We start from the raw sequence: 10,243 nt of genomic DNA on the forward strand, positions 1-10,243 counted from the left end.
CATAACTTATACGTGAACATATTTACTTGAATATAAATAATATGAAAAAATGATAGAGAAAAAAGGAAAAGAAAAAAAACTCGCGGGGGCAGGGGCAGCAGCTGCGCGATGGGCCCCCCGGCCGCTCGCTGCCTCGCCTCACGCGCGCGCAGGCCAAATCAGTTTCGCGATAGCTTTCTCCGTTCCCTGTTTGATTGACTCACTTTGACATGGGCTAGCTTATGTGATTTATAGGCCCGTAGACTTCATTGGCCCAAATAATTGTTATCCGTGCGGGGCCCATTTGACTCCTGCGTCTCTCAGTACTACGAATTCGTAGTATACATACAAACCACTTCGAGTCTGATGATGGCCTTGAAAAATACTACTCCCTCCATTATAAATTGTAGGTCATTTTCATATTTTAAAATTTGTAGATTTTTATACACACATAGATATATAATCCGTCTGGATACGTAAGTAAAAGCTATGAATTTAGAAATACTAAAACGACCTGCAATTTAGAACGGAGGGTATACCTCAGTTTGCTGATTTCAGTACAGTAGAAAGAATCATTCAGTGTATACTGCTGCCATGGATGCACAGTAGAGGACACCCACACTAAAAATAGAAGTTTAATTAGCTTAAAGATCAATTAACTCCGCCACATCTTAATTGTTATCCGTCCTCCGCCACGTACTGGTATAATGTATTATATGTTCATTTACCACATGGTCGCACTAGGCTAGTGAGAAACCAAGCATGATCCGTCACTTTCAACCCGCAGCGCGTAGCTAGCTTCGAAATCCACAAAAGGTTCTAAAATTTTATAGGATAAATAAATTAGATCAAACATATGAGTTTAATCCAAAAAATTGATTTCCCTACCAAAGTGTTTTCGATGCACCTAGAGCTTCAGCTTCAAAAATTTACGGAGCGTGTGGCCCGCCCCAAACATTCCTTTTTTATCTAGAGCTGCACCGTATTGAAACTTGCCATACGTACTCCATCCATCAAAAATATAAAGTGTCTTAAGTCAAACTGGTATAAATTTGATCAAGTTTTTAGAGAAGAGCATTAACTCTAACACATCAAATAATTAGTAAATTATGAAAATATATTTCATAATAAATATAACTATACTCATTTAGCATATCATAAATATTATTGACTTTTTCTATGGATCCGGTCAAACTTAGAATAGAACAAACCAAAGTAACTTATAATTCCAGCAAATTAATCTAAACAACGTCGTTTGACTATAATGACGTGCAATAATTAGTCATACGTACGTACGTGCAAGTCTTCCTTAATTTTGCGAACTCGAGGCAGGTAGCTCCAGTGAACCTGGTCTGCTCTGATCCAATCTGCGGAATCTAACAACCGACACGATCCAACTTGTGTATAAAAGAATACAGGGGCCGCCGGGATAAGTGGATATGCTATCGCAAAGAGGAAAAGGCCGAGCTCACTTCTTCTGGAATCCAATCAGTCGGATACGTCAACGGGTACTGTACGTCGCCATGCAACGCTAGCAGAGCTATCACCCACCCTATGCCCTCCATGCTTTTGGAGGACGATGAGTCGACTCTACGGTAAAAAGAATCGAACGCCTAGAAATTATACCCGGAGTCAATATCTACAATGAGATTCGTGCACATCACTGGACTTATATTTAGATCTCCATCATATTTTTTTTAACAAATCAACTAGGAGAGCTACCAATTATATTAATAAAAAAGAAGGATCGAACTGGGCAAATAATGATCCCGTAGGGGTTGACAACGGATCTCTATCGTATCATTCTAGTCATTTAACAATGGTGGATTAGTATACAACCTCTCAAAAATGGAGTACACTATAGCTCCATGTTTTGATAGTGAGTCTCCTCTATAATGCACTATAAAAAAAGGAGTACACGAACATTTCATAAGAAGGACTCAACAAAAAAAGAAGACGTATATTAGAGTAGTAAGATCTTTGCTTCTAGTGGTGTGGATCATACTGTATTTGGTAAGACGATCGCGACTTACCGGCAGCAGCAGGTGCAGCGCATTGCAGGTAGGCCGTACGCCCGTCCTCGGATACGTACGGCCGACCAGATTCCTGCGTGGCCCCGCAGGGAAGCATTTGTACGGAAGGTCGCCGGCCGGCCGGCCGGCCCACACGGAGCTTCCCGTTTCGTCCTCTCGGTGCGAGGTGATCGGGGTGCCGGTCCACCTGCAGTGAGTGAGACGAGAAAGTCATCCGCCCATCCGAGTGCGCAGAAAGAGTCATGTGATCTTACGTGGAATCTTCTCTTGGTGGCGGTTTTGCTCCTCGACCCCCACGATAAGCAGCGGCATGCGAATGAGGCCTGATCCTCATCTTCGTGGTTTTATTTTGGTTCATCTCACGGCTCCTCAAGGCCACTGCTACCGAGGAGAATGGATCGGTGTTTGTGCAAAGTATCTTTGATTTTTCTCATAATTTGAACCGAATATCTTAACCAATGAGGCATGATCCTCATCTTCGTGGTTTTATTTTGGTTCATCTCACGGCTCCTCAAGGCCACTGCTACTGAGGAGAATGGATCGGTGATTGTGCCAAGTATCTTTGATTTTTCTCATAATTTGAACCAAATATCTTAACCAATAACGTCACTATGGTATCACTCGGGCATCTTTTAAAAGCAAATCCTATAAAAGAATAATGTATCAGGTTGTTCTTTATCAACGCTCAATGAAACTAATTGATAATGAAAGCTGGCTTACGACAGGATGGTTAGAATTTTGGGCGTATAGCCAGGGCCACCCCCTCCAGGGTTCAAAGTTCATGGCTCGATACCGGTGTTGGTGTTTATCGATTTTAGGAGTACAATTATAGAGTGAAAGTGCATACACATGTTTAATTTACATTAGGTCTTGTGCGTATTAAATTAATCTCTAGAGATGTGCATTTGTGCATGTGATGGTGTACATCAGTACATGTGTTTAGCGTGTCCATCTTACTTTTAAGAAAACCAATAAATACTTGGACGATGGGGCTGCTTGGTCCGTTCGCCACGCCACAGCTTGCGACCGTCATAAAAAGCTAGGTTAGTGTTGCTTTCTGACAAAACCTTGCGGTGCGCCATAGCAAAACTGCTCAGCTATAGTTCATTTTCACGCCACGATTGGCGTCGGATTTTGACGCCGCAACTTCGACGGTGGCGCATGTGTGGCGTGGCTACTCATGACCGGCAACAAAGCAGGTCAGATGTAACTAATTAATACTTTGATCTCTTCAATAATTAATGATAACTTTTAGCATATGTATACCAAAGGGATTTTCTAATTTGGAGTAATAGATGCCTAACTTGGAAGAAGCAAAGTGATAAGCTAGGTATAAAGACCACCTAAACGATGAATAAGCGTGGACAAAAGATTACTTCGGGCTGCGTTATTTGAACGTGGAGAAAAAAAGAAAGATGAGAACCAAAGCGAGCTAAAAGTACGGATTTTACTGAATAATTAGAGGATCCTAAATCCATCAGCTTATTTTGATTAGAAAAAAAAATTTCTAACATATAGTTAGACCGTAACATTTTCACTCATATCTAGTATATTATATCTACGACTACTGCCTCACGGACCACCTCAACCAACCCCTTCCCCCTCGTCCCTCCCCGCCATCCTCCATCTCCATTAAAAAAAACAAATTTACCACCCTCCTCTCTTTGCAAATATCACTATCCTCCGGTGACCATTCCGGAAAAAGAAACAGATCCGGTCATCCCGCTCCCTCGAAATCCACAACGCCCGGGCCCACACGTCAGTCTCCTCCACTGACACTTCCTCTCTCCTTCCTTCAACCGGCCACCATTAAACAACTCCTCTGTGCTTCGTCTGCAGCAAAGCCAAAGCTTCCTCCTCCGTCTCCTCTCCTCTCCCTTCCCATTCTCTCTCCACCCACCTCCCACGCCGCGCCGCCACTGCCGCAAGCTGCAAGCATCTTCCTCCTCTTCCCCGCCGCTGCCGGCCAACGCTCGCTCGCCGTCGCCCCAAGCTAACCAGCAATCCTCGCTAGCTTCGCTAGTCGGCGCCCAAGGAGCTTCCCGGCGCGCGCTCCCCACAACCAGCTCGACCGGCGGGATCGGATCTCGACCGTCGTCGCCCCGCGAGATGAGCCACGACGACCCCGGCAGCTCCTCCGCCGGCGCCGGCGCGGGCGTGGACGCGCTGTCGCTGGACCTGCTCGCGCACGCGCTGGCGGGCGTGCGCGACCCGCGTGACCGCAAGTCCTGCCGCCTCGCCGCGAGCGCGCCTTCGCGCGAGCTGAGGCCGCGTCGCGCCGGTCGGCGCGCCCGCTCCGCCGCGAGGTGCTGCCCCGCGTCCTCCGCGCCTTCCCGGCGCTCGACCTCTCCGCGTGCGCGGGGCTCGACGACGCCTCCCTCGCCGCCGCGCTGCCGCCCGGCACCGGCGGCGAGCTGGGCGTGCGGCGGGTGCGGCTGGCGCGGGCGAGCGGCGTTGGGTGGCGCGGCCTGGAGGCTATGGTGGCGGCGTGCCCGAGGCTGGAGGCCGTCGACCTGTCCCACCGCGTCGCCGCTGGGGACAGGGAGATGGCCGCCCTCGCCGCTGCCGCGGGGCTCAGGGAGCTCGTCATGGACAAGTGCCTCGGCGTCACCGACGTCGGGCTCGCCAAGGTCGCTGTCGGGTGCCCCGGGCTGGAGAAGCTCAGCGTCAAGTGGTGCCGTGAGATCTCCGACATTGGCATCGAGCTGCTCGCCAAGAAGTGCCCCGAGCTTCGCAGCGTTGACATCTCCTACCTCAAGGTAGCATCCCTGAAATTCGTATCAATCTCTTTGGTCAGTAGTAGGATTGGTCTGAAGCCTCTGATGGATTCAATTGAAAATGATTGTGACTTGACATGTCGAGAATTCAGAAGTGTTGAAACATATGTGAACTGACTAGAATGGGGGACAAATGTGGCATGTTAGTAGGATGCTGTTTCCTTAAAAACATTAAGATTCTTCTTAGAGTTTAATAGTTTATGAGATTGTTCCCTTGCCAACATAGATGCTATTTTGCGTGTGCGAATCAAGTGAGCTGGAAAGATTCAATATTTATGCATTTACTTGCTGGTACAGTGTTTGGTTAAAAATTGAATGCTTGTTCAAATGGAAAATGGTGTTCCAAAAAATGGTAGCTTGAGACAATGTGATTAGAAGTTCTGTAATCTGGAATGTTTAGCATCTTCATATTGCTCGGTCAATGTTTACCATACATTTTGACTTCAGATAGAATAAAGATTCAGTTGAACTTAATGGGGCACCATTGACTTCAGATAGAATAAAGATTCAGTTGAACTTAATGGGGCGCCATTGACATGCATATTCCTGCTATCTAGTTTACAATGGATACATATGGCTCGATGAATTCTCATTGTTTCTTACTATGAAAATCCAAGAATGCTCCAATTTCTTGTCTCTTGTTTTGCAGGTGAGCAATGAATCCCTTAGATCACTCTCCACTCTCGAGAAGTTGGTGGACATAACAATGGTCTGCTGCTTGTTGGTAGACGATCATGGCCTACTGATGCTAAGCGCAGGCAACTCGCTGAAGGTAATCACCTTGCAGGAATGCCGATCTTGTATGGATTCACTTTGTATACTATGATGTGAACTTTCTTTGATACCTTTGTGCTTACTGCATTTTTCAACCTCATCTGTTCCAGAGTATTGATGTATCGAGGTGTCCCCATGTGACTTCTGAAGGCTTAGCTTCACTTATAGTCAGTCAAAGATTTATCCAAAAAATCAATGCTGGACACAGTTTGCATGTGAGTAGAGTTCCTTTGCTCGCTTTGCCCTTTTGAGAACTCACGATGCAAATGAATGCCATTTCGCAGTCAAATTCACACTGCCAGTGGTTGTTCACCTTCTGCTTTACACTTGCAGGAGATAGAGACTTGCTTTCTATCCAAGTTATCAACAATATGCGAGACTTTGACTGTTTTAAGACTCGATGGCCTTGAAATTTTTGCCTCAAATCTACAGTCCATCGGTGACAGCTGCAAAAACCTGGTTGAAATTGGGCTCAGCAAATGCAATGGCATTACAGATGATGGTATAGCTTCACTTGTAGTCAACTGCGGCTACCTAAGGACTATCGACATTACTTGCTGCCATCTTGTTACCAATGATGCCCTTGCGTTTAGCTTTGTCTGTCATATTTTACGACATCTTAGTGTCTTACCAGCTGGCATTGATCAAATCTGCATCCTTTGATGTTTAGGTTCCATGGGGGAAGAACGTCATTCTTGTGGGAGGGAAAAGTGACCCACCTTATGACAAGATATCAGGTTTGTCTGCGCTATTTAATTTTCTAAACCGCATCTATTTGTTTTATTTATCTGATTCTCTGCCAAACTTCCAACAGAGACAGTTAGGAATTCATCATTTGTTTTACTGCAGTATGGACCTTCAATACAGAAACTGAGCTCTGGTCACATATGGAAACCAAGGGTGATATTCCGGTAAAAATCTGAACTTATATTTCAACACTCCTTTCGTTAATGACGCGAGATGGCTTGCTTCCAGTCTTAAAAAAAAAGTGTAAGCACACAAGGAGCTGGCCCTTTTTCTTTTATTCTTCATTAGAAAGAAAACGAAAATACGAAAATAAAAGAAAGTGCTAGTGCACACAAGAGTCATTGGACCTGAAACAAGAACAACTGCACCAAAAGAATTCAACAGGTATTCAATAAAATCCTCTGCTGAGGGAGCAATTTGTTTTTAATAAAAAAATAATTTCTTTCAGGCTCGGCCATGTTCTCCATTATCATGTGTTTGTTTGGCAATCGAGAGTTGAAAATTATAAACTAACACTAGGGTGCATAAGCAATATGAATGATGCAATGTGACAAGTGTACATCTATCAGCTGCTGTTATGCAAGCCAGAACAGTAAGTGCATGTTGACATCAAATTATCTGAATGCGTTGAGAGTTAGAATCTAAACCTTACTAACATTTTTTGTATTTCCTTAGATATATTTCTTTGATCCCGTGGAGTGCATAACCTGATCACAGAAATGAGAGCATGACAAGTTGTAATTGCTCTGTGTGCAGATGTCTAGACCATCTATTATTCTTAAGCTCATTTTGGGGCTGATCTGGGGCATCATCCACTTGGCAATCAGTTTTGTTGTACTTTGCGAGACGAATCTTTTGAGCCTAATTAATCAATATTTGAATAATAATTCACAAATACAAACGAAACGCTACAGTGTGCTACAGTGCTACAACAGTAATTTTGGACACCCAAATTCAGGGCAACTAAACAAGGCCTAACTTTTTTCCTCTGAACTTGACTGATATGAAATCTTTTGCAGGGGCATACATAGTCCATGTTGATCCCTCGTCTCTGACAGTGACGACTGACGAGTGGCTTTAGTAGGTTGAGCCCCAATGGGTTATCCAATTTGTAACCTTGATGCAATATGTTTTCATTGATTATTCGATTTGCTAGCTCTATCCCGTGGCCATGGATTATAGAGGCATACTCTACTTTTCCTCTTTTTTTTTCCAAACAGGGCATGGATGTACTCCCAAGGTTTATTCTTGTAGACGTACAGAGATTTAAAAATGTATCCTATTCATTGGTAGTGACATGCACACATGGTACACGATACTTTGTTCATAATTTGGTGAGGTCGACATCTTCAACGATTCTGTGGAAAACATCAAGTCCAGTTGAGCCAAGGTCAAGTGGTCAACCGGAGCAAGATGTTGCTTCTAACTACTGTTGTAAACAATGGAATAATACGAGCAAAAAAAAATTCCAACAATCACAAAATGAGAAGTACACATGTATTCTTCCAACATGATTTCACTAGTATTGAACAAGAGTACACTATCATGTTGCAGTACAGGTGTATAACCAAATCTGGATACAATAGTTTAGTTTAAACTTTAAACATAGCTCTCAGTGCTACCTGACCCTTGCTTATTCACAATCAGACACTACCTTACTAACTCGGTACAACTACAACTAGTTAAAGGCCCTGAAGACTATGCAAGAGCATACACAGCTGCTACTTATCAAAACAAAGCAATAGACACAGAAAGTGTAAAGCTACCACTGAATAATTCAATGGCTTGAAATGACATGAGTCTCTCGATCAGACCAACCAATATATCACAAGGTGCTAATACACAAGTGAAGCAATATACAATTAACCACAACATTGTGGCACAAAACAACAAGGTTTAAACTAATCTTCACAGGAATTTGCCAAATTTTGTAATGGTCTGGCTGCACTGAGCTTTTATCATAACAGAGCAAACAAGTAGTCCAGGTGATGAAAACTCACAGCGCAATACATCGGAAGTTCCGTAGAAAAAAAACTTTTGGAAGTCCTATCGGTATGTTTGGTTGGAGGTAATTGGTGGGAGAGAAATGGAATTTAGCTACGAGAGATTAAAATTCTATTGTTTGTTTAGAGGGTACGGGAGTTTTAGTGGAATAAAGAATAAGAGGTTAGATGAGCAATTCCCACCTATCACTTCATAGGGGAGGGTGAGGATTATTTTAGATGGAAGATGGATGCATATGCATCGTTAATCATGACTTCAGATATAATTCCTCACCTCTAAACTCCCCCTCTTAATTTTCTCGGAAAAACAAACAAGATAATCAGACTAAGGATCATAGTCCTAAGTGAATTCTCTTCGCCAATTCTCACCGCTAATTTTCATGCCTCATCTCGTTAGTTGTGAGAATTGGCGAAGAAAATTCACCCATGGGATTGCCGCGTGGACAGGACGTGAGCACATCGATTTCTTGCGGAGGCACGACTGAAGCCCAAAACGCTGGTGTGGCGGGACATTCACGTTGCAGATGACGGGTAACCACAAGGCAAGGCAACTTGGCAACACGGGCTGCAACGACACTAGACGGCCCATGGACGCAGTAAAATGCAGAAAGGTCACTCTACGTTGGAGACCACGGTAAGAATTGATGATGGATCCAGAAAAGAACAAGCATCGCATGTCGGTACGTCAAAGTAGCAAAGTTGTTGTCGTTGCTACTTTTTCTTCCGACCTAAGAGTAGGTATATTCAAAACTAAGAAAATTTCCACAGAATATAGAAAACCTGTGCCACTAGCAATTCATTAGATTTTCTTTAAAAAAAGAGCCATACAACAACTTGTCATGTAGGTGCAAATTGGTCCAACAAAATCTAGTACAATAACTTATCAGATGGGTGCAGACTGATCCAACAACTTGTAAAATGCTCAATTTAGTGCAATAACTTGACAAATTGGTGCATCTACAGTCCAAACGTTACAACGAGAACGTAATAAGCAAAATAGATGGGCATGTAAATTTTATTCCAATCAATAATTCTTATTTTTTTGTCAATAAAAGTCGTTGATCGTAACCTGTCTGTTGCTACTCAATTGTGTACGTAACTTATCTGTTCATTAGTTAAAATTTAATAAAATTTTAGAATTCCGCCATTGGTATTACTGAAATACTAAAGTCCACAAGAGAGACCCTGGGATCTTAGGTTTCTTTGGTGCCTAGATTTCTTCGGTGTTTCTGCTCGTGTATTTAACAAACGTAGAGAAAACGTAGAGAAGCATGTATGTTTTGAATTTCGCTCAATTTTACTTTCTAAACAAGTACATTTGGCTTTAAAAAATATTTACACCAAATTTTTAAAAGATATTGTTAGTATGCATTAATATATTATTTTTTTAGCTAGATAAAAATGCATATAATCAAAATGTAAAACATTGAGGGTGAGATACGGAATTAAATATTTCTAATTAAAATTTAATTATTGTATAAAAAATAATTAATACGAAGACATAACATTAATTTCGTAAACCGTGAAGGTTACTCATGCGACACGAATATCAATGGTAAAAATGCTCAATAACTTATTCTGACGTGAATATCCTCTAAGCCGTCATTAGCAAATATGTTACTTGTTACAACATTTGGACTATGGATGCACCGATTTACCAATGTAATGCACTAATCTGAGCATTTTACATGTTCTTGACCAATCTGCACCTCTTTTACAAGTTGTTGGACCAATCTGCACCCATCTTAGATTGAACCTTTTACAAGTTGTCGTACCACTCTGCACCCACATGACAAGTTGTTGTACGGTGAATGCAATTTGTTTGTGGTTGAATATCCGCACAAAGAAAAAAAGTTCGATAATGTAATAGAAATGTTCCACTAGTGAATAAATTTTTATTAAAAAAAATATAATCACAAAAAAAATTCCG

At 42.6% G+C, this 10,243-nt stretch overlaps 1 pseudogene; it reads left to right on the forward strand.

The window, feature by feature from the left end:
* Positions 1 to 3,809: 3,809 nt before the first annotated feature.
* On the forward strand, positions 3,810 to 7,623 carry LOC117840931 (F-box/LRR-repeat protein 3-like; annotated as a pseudogene).
* The last annotated feature ends 2,620 nt before the right edge of the window (positions 7,624 to 10,243 follow it).

This window comes from Setaria viridis, chromosome 9, assembly GCF_005286985.2.
Source record: "Setaria viridis chromosome 9, Setaria_viridis_v4.0, whole genome shotgun sequence".
NCBI lineage: Eukaryota > Viridiplantae > Streptophyta > Magnoliopsida > Poales > Poaceae > Setaria > Setaria viridis.